A 14,535-nucleotide genomic window follows, 5' to 3' on the forward strand; every position below is an offset into this window, starting at 1 on the left:
AAGAATACGGCAAAAGAACTATGGCAATCTCTTGAACGTAAGTACAAAATCGAAGATGCGGGTGCAAAAAAGTTTATGGTCGGTCAATTTTTGGACTACAAAATGGTAGATTCAATACCTGTCATTAAATAAGTTTAAGATAGATCTGAGTTATTTTGCACAAAATTCATGTTGAGGGCATGAATTTGGGAGAAACTTTCCAAGTGGCTGCTATTATTGAGAAATTATCACCGTCTTGAACGATTTCAAGAACTACCTTAAACACAAGCGAAAGAAGATGAACGTAGAAGAATTGATGATTCGTCTACGCATTGAAAAAGAAAATAAAAGCGGCTCAAAGAAATACTTTAGTCAACATTTTTTTTTTTTTTAAGAACGCTGGGTTCCGCTACTCCTATGGAGTGCGACTAATCCCCGCGGGTTAAATACATTGCCCGCAAACATACTTAACCAATTAACCAGGCACAGAACTTGCCGCCTGACGGGCTCGAACCCAGGACCTCATGGAGGCCTGGGGGATATCCACCTCTTGTTGCCACTAGGCTAGAAGACAAGAAAAACATAAATTTTTTCTCAAAACAAAATATATTTGAGAAATAATTTCATATGGTATAATAAAGCATAATTTATTATTTAAACATCCTTAGAATTGTTGAACATAAGTGAATATAGATGAACATGACCTAACACATCAAAACTTTGAAAGCATAATCAAAAGAATGTTCGATCTGAATTTGAAAAAATAATTAAAACACATAAAAAAAGAAATAATCAAAACTTTGATATGAATCTAATACTTGTAATTATTTTATCAATACATCTAAATAATTTTTTACAATTTAACTTTTCCTTCCATAAATGACTACAAAACAAAAAGCTTTTAAAAATCTGAACCAATATAATTGATAACACGTGATAATTTGAAAAAGATAAAAAACATGGAACTTTGCATTTGAATTTAAGTGGCAGCAACTTAGTCTAAAATACGAAATATATAATTTTGACCAATAGACCATATGATTGTTGATTTATTTAAAAAAGATAAAATTATAGAAATATATATATATTTCATACCTTTTTAAGTTGGAGTAATCAAAACTAATAATTAGTTTAGACACTATGGATCATTATTCTTAAAGCTCAATAGCCTATCAACATTGGACGAAGTCTTCCCTTTGGAAAACATGAGTGTAATTGAATTGTCCAAAACCATACATGTCTACCATAATTGTTATTTTCGTATTAGTTAGGATTCGATCTATAGTTTAAAAAACATGTGATTATTAATTTAAATTTATAATTGTATGCATATATATTTATTATTTTGTATGTGAGATTTTGAAAATATTATATATATAGAGAGATAAAAATAAATAATGAAAAATAATATATATATGAGATAAAATATGAGGAGTTATAGAGGAGGGATTTAAGAGAGGGAATGAGTGAGAGATTATGTGTTTAATTGAAAAAATGATAAATAGTGAAAGGGAGAGAAAATACAGATTTTATTATTTTTTTTTGTCATTTTCTCTTTCAAATTTTATTTTTATTCTCATTAGAGTGTTTTATATTTTTTATACAAATTTCTATATGTTTAATTTAATTTTGTAAATTGGAGAAAATGAAACGTTCATTTAAATTAACTAACATTAAAGTGGTTGATAATAATATAATCTGTCTTTCAAACTTGTCATCCTCATCCATTAACTTACAATTTCAATGTTGAACTAAGCCTTATTCATATATACGTGTTGACAAAATAAATATAATATATTAATATTTCACAGTTAAATAGAATTATTTAAATTAATTAATAATTTAACAATAAAAAAACACTAATAGCTAGTGAGTTGTTTTATAGTAATATTTAGTTAATAAATTATTATTTTTTATTTTAAAAGGTTCATATAAATTAAAAATAGAATTTATTTAAAAGCATGATAACAAACATGATATTATAAAAAAAAACAAATGAAAAAAGAAAAAATAAAGAGAATAGGAATCAAATAATTAACGGGGGCACGGATCTCTGTAAGAAGAATGATATTAATCTCCCAAACTGCCCCCACATATTTTTTCGAACGAAATTCAGATAATGATATTATAATTTAATTTATCTTATAAATTATTGTAATCTAAAATAAGAATATCTCATTTTGAATGAACTCGTATAAATAAAAGTAGAGGGACTCCCTACGTTACGCCTTAGGCTCTCATATCTCTCTTTAAATCATTTCTATTCATATAGTTTTTTATTCAAATAATAAGTTATATTTTATATTTTTGAAGGAAGTTCTTACTTACTCTTAGGCTCAATTTTCCGACGAGTTATATATATATATATATATATATATATATATATATATGGTTATGTATGATGAATATGATCTCGTGAATCAATCCATTGATGCTTTAATTAGTTTGTGAATGTAAGAAATGGGTAAAGACTTTACTACCCATTTTTTACCGTACGTAAAGTTAAGTACTGTTCGCTTGATCCCGGTGAACATTTGAAGAGAAATTGACACTCCTTTGTTAGTATGTTTCGAATCATCGAATCAATTAGAAGCCGGCCGATTATCGGGTTGTCCCTTAATTTAGCTTCACTAATTAAGTCCGTCCGACGCTGTCTGTCGGTTGATCCAGATGCGGTTTAGGCAAGGGAAAGAGTCTTTTTGGAGAGCTTTGTTTCGATTTGGCAAAAGAATTAATGATGAGTCTGTTCTGTGTCTATAAATATTACTGAAGAGTACGTAGTTTAATTCGTGTTTTTAATTAGTTATTTTCTTGTTATGGCGTGATAATAGGATTAGTTGGATGCAGATATCCATTAAGTGTTCGTTTCTTTCTCTTCCATTTGAGCTTGATCTTTTAAGTTTAAATAATTACGTTGTTTTAATTATTTGAAGCCTCTAAATATTTTAGAAAAAAAATATAAAGTGCCTCACAAGATTTTTCTCTATTTTCCTTTGTATTGTGTGTATGTATAGGTGAAATTGTAGTATAGGGGACTGTTTGACATAATTTTATCATTTTAACCTATTTTTTGTTTTTTACTGGGAAAAGCCATTTTAACCTACTTGTAATAGCTATAACTCGTGTTCATAAAAAAGAATTAAAAAAAAAAAAGAAAAAAAGAAAAGTTCTGTTGGAATTCAACAGCATCACTTAAATTTAAAAAGTTATAAAAACTGTTGGAATTTAGTAATAAACTGGATGCGAATATAGAGACGAGAGAGAGCTCGGAAAAGGGTTCAAACTGAACCAACACATTCTTCTTCGCCGGAGACATTGCTCTGTAAGCGCCGTGATTCTGTAAGTAATTCTTGTTATAAACGAAACTTGTTCTTCAGTTCGAATCTTCCTTTCTGCTTGTACATTATGCAATTTAATTATGTGTATTAGTTCTATATATCAAATAGAAATAATCTACGAACTAATTTGAGTTAGGGTTTGTTTCTTAGATCAAATAAGATTTGAAAAAACTCTCAGTTTCTTGAACTCTTACTCAAGAAAAATTACAAGAAAATGATCCTAATGTGTTCTAGGATAGTTTATAATCGATTGTGTATTATAGTTTAGTTAATCTTTAAAGACGATTTGAAAAATAATCGTAAAAATGAGAATCTGTTTTTTTCGATTCAAAAGCTGATGTAGAAGAATGATCTAGGTTTAGCCTGTAGATATTATAAATCATAGGAAGGTTTTGGAACCAACCAATCAACCTTGATCGATTTGATGAAGAAATAATCTGATACAAATGATATTTGGCCGATTTGAAAAAGAAATTTCCGATGAAGTTGCCGGCGAAGTAGATTTAGGCTGTAGATTAAATGTTGGATGAGGAAGATAGTGGAATTGGTTTCGAACTGATTTGATTGATGTAGAATTAGTAAGTTGGATTTTGGCGACCAAACTCCGGTGGAGCAATGCACTGCAGGCATCTCCGTGGTATCTTCAATGCTGGAAATATATTCCATGATCAATGCAGGTGTTCTCTTGTCGAATGGAGACTCCGTCCATGAACCGGTAAAAACAAATGGAATATCCATGAATGAATGAATAACCTTCTGGTTTTTCTTTGTCTGAAGGAGAAGGAGGAAGACAATGGGATTAAGGCCCCGTTTCTTTTCTAATTTTACATTTAATTGATTTTCTTTATTGCAATGATTTAATCCATTTTTATGAAAATCCAAAATATTAATTTGAATAATTTTCTAAACAAAAACATTTTATTTTTTAACTGTTTTATTTTATTTAATCAATTTTTCCAACTTGCAATTTAAATAACTTTCATTATATAAATCCACTAATAAAAAAATATATATTTCATGTTGATCATTGCATAAAATCTTATGCTAACTTGAATTTTCTCGACATTTTCAGGTTTTACTTCAAATTCAACTCGATCATCCTGTAGGTATGTGTTCTATTTTTATATGTAATTTTTTTTATCTTGTCAAATGTCCTAACATAGAAACACGACTTAAGAACTAAAGATGAATTAATTCCTTAGAATTTGGGTTAGACAACTAGAATTGAGGATTGCCCTAGACACTTGTAGATAGGATGAATATGATATAATACAAATTTAAAGTAGAGACAATCCATTTGAGAACATAGCGCTGAGACTATTTTCCACGTATAACTAAATATCGAACCCAAAAACTAAATCTCTACATTTTCTTTCATAGTTTTTGGATGAGCAAACTAGGTTGCGACTCATCAACAATCAAAAACTCAAAACAAATATCTAAAACGACGCCACAATACATCACAATACATCGTGAAAGACGGGCCAAAGTTATGTGTTAAACGTTCTTCTACTGATTTAATTTCAAAGGCAGTGAATTTTAAATTTGAACTTCATACCTAATCAAATGTGTAATTTGATTTACTTATTTATTTTAAAATCAATTTTAAAAGTTTAGTGTGGACAGATAATATTCTAATTTAATATTAAATTATTTTAAAAAAATATGATTGATAATATAGATTTAATAAAATAGATATTTTCTGCGGGTGAGAAATTGCATCCTTTTTCTTGTCGTTTGTTTGAATATCTAGTAGTACAAAATTTATCTTCACATGTTTTTCATTCTAGTTAACCTTTCATTCTTATTTCAGTTAATTATATTAATAAATTTATGTTTAGACTAAGTTTAAATCAAAATGCATTGTTGATATTTTTGTTTAGATTTTTGTTTTGATTATTATATTTTCTAGATATTACATTTAAATTTGTCTACATGATATTATTTGATTTATTAGAATTTTGCATTTTAAATATATTCAATTATTTTATTTGTCTACTGACCATGAAGGCGAGTCTAAAAACTGTCGGCTATTTTTGTTCTAATATGGTATAAATTACCATCCTACCAAGATAATGCTTTTGGATAAGCAAAAAAAGTAATTTTAACAAGTGTAACTTTTTTAATATATTAGAAAAAATGTACTGCAGTAAAGAATGAATGCATAAAGGTCGGCTACGATGGTTAGCCTTTTAATATATAAAGGTAATTAACTAACCCTCTATATGGAGAATGGGAGTAACTAGCTAGGCGTTTGGGAGGGAAGAAAAATGGAACTGGACCGGACGTTAAAAAGTAAAGGGCTCTATTAGAGAAATGCACGAATTGTTTAATATTAATTGCATGGTTGTAACAGGGTTTTGTGTTTATTACATTAATTAGAGAATGTTTATCAAACTATTAAAACCAATCACCAATCAGACTGAATCAGAATTTCAATATAGTTAAGAGTCTAAACATGGGTGTTGAGTGCATTGTATGTTCTTGCTAGGTGTATACGTTCAGAGGTGTTGAAAGGCATTGTAAGCAGCTTTCGCTGGGTGTGAGTCTTGAATTAGGTACGTCTTCAACTGTTAACAGTCTTCAAAGGCATTGTAAGTATATGATTATCTTACTGCAAAATAGCTTTAAGGGATACAAAGGTAATACTACTGCAAAATAGCTGTAACCTAGACTGAACTATTATAAGTTTAAAAACCTAAGGTTTTAAAATGAAAGGATTGGTCTCTTTAGAATGAATGTGGTAGTAGGTTGGTTGTAAGCTAAAATCTACTTTGATTTGTTTCCCATTGAACTCCTACAAGTTGATGGTACTCTTCAAGACCTTATTTTTTTTTATAAATATGCTACAACAAGGCATAACATTGAACCCATCACCTACAAATATTTTATTATAGATTAATGTGATACATTCAAAAAGAAGCTTGAATATAGTCTGTATATAGATCCAACGCCACAAAAAATAGAGGCAATGATTTTAGAAATTATATGTACCCATGAAACAGGACCTAAAATCATTTAGGAAATGATCTAATAAAATCCTAACAATACCCACTGGGTTTTTGATTGAAGTGAGTAGACTACAATCTATAAACAATGGAGCAAAAATCTAGGATTTAGATCATACATCACAGTATATTCATGCTGATTTAGAAAAATTAAAAATATATATTTAGAACACTAATAACTTTTTACACTAAATAGCTTGATTTTCAAGAAAGACTAATCGGAAATAACAACTTTTATTATATAGCACCAAACCAAATAAAGACTAAATATGCTTAGATTTATGTAATAGTCAAATCTAGGATGGAGAAAAAAACATTGACTAGAGGAGCAAGACAGTTTAAAGTGCAGCTAGCATTAGACTATAAACAATATTCATGCTTGATTTATATGCTTTTACAGAAACTAAAAACATAGGAGCATAAATTACAACTTTATTGACACCACAAAGGATAAACATTTCAGAGAAATATAAACTAATAGGAAAATTAAATACATTAACACAGGAGTAGGCCTAGACAGACATTTGGTTAACACAGGAGTAGAAATTACCACTTGATTAACACAGCATATGAAAATCATTTCTGAATAAGATTAACTAATAGAAAAACTAAATACATTAAATATGTTAGTTAACCTTTTTGTGTAGACATAAAATTATAAGCTAATATGTACCAAGAACAACAAGACATAAAATCTAGAAATTTCCAACTTTTTTCAAGAAAACTACCTCAAAGTAGAAGCCACATGTCTTCATTCTAGCTTGATCTCAGGAAATAGTATAATCATAACTTTTTAAATTATGCTATTAAGTTTTGATCAGAAAACAACCATGAGATAATTTATTAAAGATTAAACTTTTGTATTTGAATTTCAAATTAACTTGTTATATATGGAATGAATTAGTTTGTTTATTTATTTATTTTAATTAATATGAAATTAAAATATAATTTTACAGATATGCCAAAGAAAGGAAAGAAAAGGGGGATAAAACACCAAAAGGATTTAGCCACAACATCATCCGAAAAGAAAACGAAAGAAATTGCCAACACATCTGGAAAGAAAAAGAATTGTACATCCGAAGAGGTTAGTTTTATTTTATTCTTATGTAAAATTGTAAAAGATAAATAAACATAATTTATGTCTTTATTCATTAGGAACAAATTGTGGAAATCACAGAAGATGAATTTGAAAAATACTGGATAGAAAAAATCAGCCTCAACTCTGATGGGAAAAACGGAAAAATATACGAAATCCGATTCAATTCCAAACCAGCCATAATGAAAAGTTACAAAAAAGAAAATATAGATCAATGGAAGGTGAGAAATAGAATGAAGTTCTGTTTATATATTAATGTTTTTTATTATAAAAAAAACTAACTATTACCATGTAAAATAGACTGAAAAGGAAGTATTGAGCATTGTAAGGGATCATGAGAACGTCATAAAACTGCTCGGCTATTTCAGAGATGCGAAGAGAGGAATACTCATATTAGAAAAGATGGAGAAGAGTTTAGAGAAGTCTTTACATGGTATTTTTAAAAATATTATTATTAAATATTATTATTTGTATTAATAATATTTATATTTTTTTTGTAGAAATATTTCAAAACAGTTGGGAGACCTGTGCAAAAATCATTAAAGGAATAGCTGAAGGAGTTTCCATCATTAATAAAGAAGGTTTCATCATCGGAGATCTAAAATCAGAAAATATAGTACTTGACGAGGTAAATTTTAATACATTTATATTTATAAGATTGGAAAAATATAATTTAAACTAATATAATAATCATTATTTGATTAAAAAATTCAGAAAAAAACTGTGAAATTAATAGATTTTGGAGGATCTGGAATGATAAATACTAAAGCAAAAATTATGCTCCGGCTGAGTTTTATATTCAAGGTAAGATCTGTAATTTTGTAATTCTAATCAAAAGATCTATAACAGTTTAATAATAAAATATATTTCTTGTAGGTTGTAGAAAAGGCCAAAGATATCATATAAATTCGGATGTATATAGCTTTGGAGTAGTGCTTTTACAAATCCTAATGCAGGTGAAAGAAGAAAAGCTGGGTATCAAAGATCACGAGAGATTTGAAAAAAGCAATCATATTACAGATGTGGCAAAATTGGAAATAATTGGTGGTGATGAACATGTTCTAGAAAAAACCTGGTTGAAAAGAGGTTGTCAAATGAGTACAGCTCAACATATTTCAAAGTTGGCACTAGAATGTGTTGAATCGGATGCTAATAAAAGAGCCAAAATAGAAGATGTAGTTGAAAGATTAAATCAACTCCTGCCTTGATTCATAACACTCTTTTTGTTTTGTCTCTCTCTTTTGTCTGTTGAAACAAAGTTGCACAGAGTTGACAATTTGTTTTTGATTTCTTTTATTTCAATTTGATAAAAAAGGAACTTTTAAATGAAAATAAGTATGAAGATTGTATACTATCTCTTTAGTTTATGTTTAACAAATAACTTAAATATGTAAAAGAAAAATCAAAGAATCATGGAACATTATAAAAGAATAGACTATAACCAAGCCGCCAACAACCACAGATAATAAATTTGTGAAATTTGAAATCTAGATCTGGATAAAGAAGGGTTGTAAAAGAATTGGAAAGATTGAAGGAAGATACATACATGTAGCAGGCAGCAGCAACAGAAGGGCCTAACAACTATGGCTGAACTACCTATCTTTTCCGATTTATGAATACGGAACATTCAATCTGTAAAAGAAAAATCAAAGAATCATGGAACATTATAAAAGAAAAGATATGATAGACTATATAATCAACAACAACAGATAATAAATTAGTGAAATTTGAAATCTAGATCTGAAAAGAATGTTTGAAAAAGAAAGAAGGAGATACATACATACATACATAGATCCAGCAGCGCCTAACAACAATGGATACGAATCCGATTAACCTCTATCTCTCTCTCTCTCTCACCAGAGAGAGAAGATGAACTCACTGCACAATCTCTCTCTAGGGTTCAAAAGAGGGCACCCCAATCTTCTCTCTACCAGTAATAAGTAACTTACAACCATACGAAGTCCGAAGTCCTCAGTCCTCAGTCCTCATCCCTCATCCCTCAGCCCATCTCCAGTATTTTCACCTATACCACCGGTTGGTTCTCACTTCTCATAAGCAGCAGCCCAATAAACAAACCTCTCTTTAGCCCACGAGTTATCCTACCCATAAGCCCGATAATAATCCTACCCAATTTTATCACTTTCTTTTACCGTGGATAATAATCAAAATTTAATCTTAATCATTATTTGTTAGCCTTGATGACTAAGTATCGAAAAGAACTATAAGACAACATATTTTGACGGGCTTAATTGGTTTAACATGTCCAGACTTCATTAATTACACAAATAAATTTTAACATTCTTTACTTCTAAAAATTGTTAAAATTCGATAAAAGAAAATTCTTTATGATTTATAATAATATATTAATTACATTAATTTATAATAAAGATTAATAACGTTTATTAAAATATAATTTAAAATTCGTAAAAATAAAATAAATTTACTTATTTTCAAGCTGTTACAATTATAATTTTATTTTATTAAAATTTTTATTTTGTTTGAAATAATTACTTCATCTAAATCTAAATGAAGAATCTCATTTCATATATAAACATTTTTTATTCAATGTTCCAAATTTAATAATATTTAAGGTTTAGGTTATTTTGTGTTCAAATTAAATCATATTTATTTTCACTAATGTGATGCTCACTCTAAGTTTTTAGTGTAGATTTGTCTATTCAAACCTATTACGGTTATATTTAATATGTTTTAATATATTATATCATTTTAACCTCTTTCTATTGTTTAATAGAGATGATTTTGAAATATTTATAACATATTTTAAATAGTTGAGATATTTACGTGGTAATTTAAAAAAAAAAATTATGTATAAAGAGTTATTTCAATAAAAATATATATAAATTAAGCATTTAAAACAATATAATATATATAAAATAATTTAAACTTAATTAAATGTATAGAGATGATCATTGTTAATTTTAAAACCTATTAAACAATTAACTATACAATGTAAAATAAAATAAAATAAAAAAAGAGTGAAAATGTGTTAATCTAAGTAACAAATCAAAAAAAATGTCAAACCTATAATAAAAAGTATTAAGAATACTAGATTTAGTTTATCAACTCAAACTTATTGATCATGGCCCCTTCATGAATAAGATATCACACCACCAATAAAGTAGCAGGTCAAGACATATGCCTACATTCGATTCGATGAAGTCTTGAAGGAGCTGCTTCACCTTTGGAATTCTGGTGGACCCACTGAAAAGAAAACTTAAATTTAATGAATTTAAAATTCGGTCCAACCGGGTCGGTAACCAGAACGGTTTTTAAACCTTGTTTTATAATAATACAAAAAAAAAATCATATTCTCATACAAATAAATATTTTTTTTAAAAAAAATAAAATAAAAAATTATTAAAAAAATAAAATTTTAAAAACCAATAAACATCACCCTAGTTCATATATTTTATAAGAATTTCTCTCTCATATAATAATTACCTATACATAATTATTAATTTATTCCTCTTACTATAATTATTAATTTAACTTTCCTAATTAAATTTTATTTTATTTTATTAATTTTTTATTATTATATCTCTTATATATATTCATTTTATTAATTAATTTTATATAAACTTATATTTAATATTAAATATTTTTTTTATTTTTTTATATAAATATTTGTGATATAATAATAATAATAATATATATCCTTCTTAAATATTAAATATTCATTCCTCTCTCATATTAATAATATATTTTCCTAATTAATTTATGTTTTTATTTTCTTTTTCATCCTATATATATATTGTAACTCTAATAATTAATTAATTATTTATTTTCTTTTTCTTCATTTATATATTTATATATATATATATATATAATATTTCTCATTCTCTATATATATTTCATATATTCTTACACATAATTTTTATATTTTTTAATAAAATAAAAAATTATAAATATTTTAATTTATTTAAAAATTAATATTTAAAAAATTAATATTAAACGGTTCTCTCTTAATATATATATATATATATATATATATATATATATATATATATATATATATATATATATATATTTATATATATTTATCATTAATTTTATATAAATACAAATTTGTATCATATTGTCCCATAAATAAATTTTATACTTGTTTTTAATAAAATAACATATTATATATATTTTAGTTTATTTAATATTTAAAAAATTAATATTAAACGGTTCTATCTCCTAATTAATATATATATATATATAATTTTATCATTAATTTTATATAAATACAAATTTTTATTATATTGTCCCATAAATAAATTTTATACTTAATTTTTTAGTCGGTTACATTTAATATTTTATAACCCATTTTTTAATAATATTTTATATGATTAGTGTGAATATATATATGATAAGAAAAAAAACATTTAATATATATATATATATATATAATTTTATCATTAGTTTTATATAAATACAAATTTTTATCATATTGTCCCATAAATAAATTTTATACTTAATTTTTTAGTCGGTTACATTTATTATTTTATAGCCAATTTTTTTTAAAATATATTTTATATGATTAGTATGAATATATATATTAAGGAAAAAAACAATTAATTAATAAAGATAAATGAAGAGAATAAGAAAAATAAATGTCCTATGCATGTTATACACCTCCAACATTTAAAATTAAGAGTTATTACATTTTATCATTAATTTTATATAAATACAAATTTTTATCAAATTGTCCTATAAATAAATTATATATTTTTTTTTAATAAAATAACAGATTATATATATTTTAGTTTATTTAAAAAATAAATATTTTAAAATCAAATAACATTTCTCTATCTCATCTCACCAAAACAGTTACATAATTATTTACATTTATTATTTTATAGCCCGTTTTTTTATTAAATAGTGAGACTCATTAATAAAATTGATGAAAAAATGTATATATATATGGTAAGAGAAAGAAAAATAATTAATTAATAAAAATAAATGAAGAGAGAATAAGAAAAAATGTGAATTATTTTGGAGGGAGCTTTGTTATATATATATATATATATATATATATATATATATATATATATATATATATATATATATATATATATATATATATATATATATATATATATATATATATATATATAATTTTACTTTGATCTAATATTTATTTACATTTTTTTTATTCATAATCAACCTTCACGGATATGACTTATACTAATAAGGTCTGAAAATCAACCATATACTATATTACTAACTATTTTTTACTAACTATTTTTGAAATCCATAAGCTCCAGTTCGAAATTGGCAACGGTCAGAGGTTAGATTTAACACAAAAGGCCAATGAGACCATCTTCAGTTAGCATTGCATCCCTTTAACCATAAAAGATAAATAAATTAGGGTTCGTAAGATATATGCTGTTTAGTTTTTGAAAAAGATAAGAAATATAAAACTTACCTATATATATATAATGAAAGAAAATATTTATATAAAATTAATAATAAAATAATATATATTTATATTAAAAGAAAATATATATACATGAACTTACAATATTTTTTTTTATTTATATAAGAATATTTATTACATAGATAAAGAAACTTGTATGAACTAAATATTCTTATATAAATATAAACATAAACTTACATTATTTTAATTTTTTTTTATTAATTTTATAAGTTTTGTTCTTTTTAATGTTAAAGAATGAAATTTTTTAATGTAAATTTAGTGGTGTTCTACAAAATGTGTTCATAACAATCATTAAGAGATAGATACTAAGGTAATGTTTGATACCTTAACTTATCACTTAATTTAATATATTAAGAACTTATTTAAAATAAGCCTGTTTGATAACACATCTTTATAACCACTTATTTTTATAGTCTTAAGTGGAAACATGTTAAAAATAATAAGCTAAAATAGGAAGCTTATTTTAAAAGTCAAAAAATTATTAAACACGGAACTTTAAAAATAAAAATGCAAAAGACCTCTTTACCCTTTGAATTTTAATAAAATTACCTACTATATAAATTGAATTATTAGGTTTATCTTTCATTATATTTATCTCTTTTTTCTCTCTTCTCATTCTTCTCTCTCGGCGCACAGAATTCGTCAAAGGCAAAGAGAGAAGTAGAAACAAGATCAGCAAGCGGCGGAGGTTCGGGAGATTTGGGCTTGATTGAGCTTAGGAAAGCGTCGGAGGGAGAAAGGTTTATATTATGGCTAATTGATTATCAATCTCCCGATCTATCATATTTATTTTCGCTCAATCAAGTAAGTTTTACTTTCTCTAATCTTCTAGATGTTTTTTATTAGATTGATCTTGATATGAATGTCTATAATATGAAATTATATGTTTTTTCTATTTCAAACCCTGCCTTATTTGATTACATAATTTTTCTGTTAGATTCATTTGTTAACAGTTACATTGTTGATATAGATTAATAAAAGAGTAAGAACTGAAGAAGATAGATTTAGGGACATTCATTCATTCTTTTTATGCCTGCAAGGTGTTTGATATAATGCATGAATATTCATTTTTTTGTGACTGCAAAAGGTATTTGATATAATGCATCTGAAGAGAATTGAACCTACTTTATTTGTAGACAGTTATATTGTTGTTGGTATAGATTAAGAAAATAGTAAGAACTTAAGAAGATAGATTTAGAGACATTCATTCTTTTTATGCCTGCAAGGTGTTTGATATAATGCATCTGAAAATTCATTTTTTTTGCCTACAAGGTATTTGATATAATGAATCTGAAGAGAACTGGACCTACTTTATTTCTAGACAGTTATTGAAACTATGAATATCTGGAACTGATATTATTTGTAGATCAGAAATCAATACTCTTTTATGATTATAAAAGAATATATAGAAATCAATACTCTTTTATGATTATAAAAGAATATATATGTATTCATTTGTTTTGGACAATTTATTAAATTTTATTAAATTGTCCAAAACAAATGAATACATATATATTCTCTTATAATCAGAATGGAGTATTGATTTTTGATCTACAAATAATATCAGTTCTAGATATTCATAGTTTCCAATAACTGTCTACAAATAAAAAGTAGGTTTAGTTCTCTTCAGATGCATTATATCAAATACCTTGCAGGCACAAAAAAAAAATG

The 14,535-nt window shown here is 25.7% G+C and overlaps 1 long non-coding RNA gene across 1 annotated transcript; it reads right to left on the reverse strand.

Annotated features, from left to right (window-relative positions):
• Window positions 1–5,636: 5,636 nt before the first annotated feature.
• Window positions 5,637–9,379, reverse strand: LOC124940260. Its single transcript, XR_007099451.1, has 2 exons — window positions 8,968–9,379; window positions 5,637–5,898 (listed from the first exon to the last, which is right to left on the reverse strand). It is a non-coding gene; the product is annotated as an uncharacterized LOC124940260 (long non-coding RNA).
• Between the last annotated feature and the right edge of the window lie 5,156 nt (window positions 9,380–14,535).

Source organism: Impatiens glandulifera, chromosome 5 (genome assembly GCF_907164915.1).
Source record: "Impatiens glandulifera chromosome 5, dImpGla2.1, whole genome shotgun sequence".
NCBI classification, from domain to species: Eukaryota; Viridiplantae; Streptophyta; class Magnoliopsida; order Ericales; family Balsaminaceae; genus Impatiens; species Impatiens glandulifera.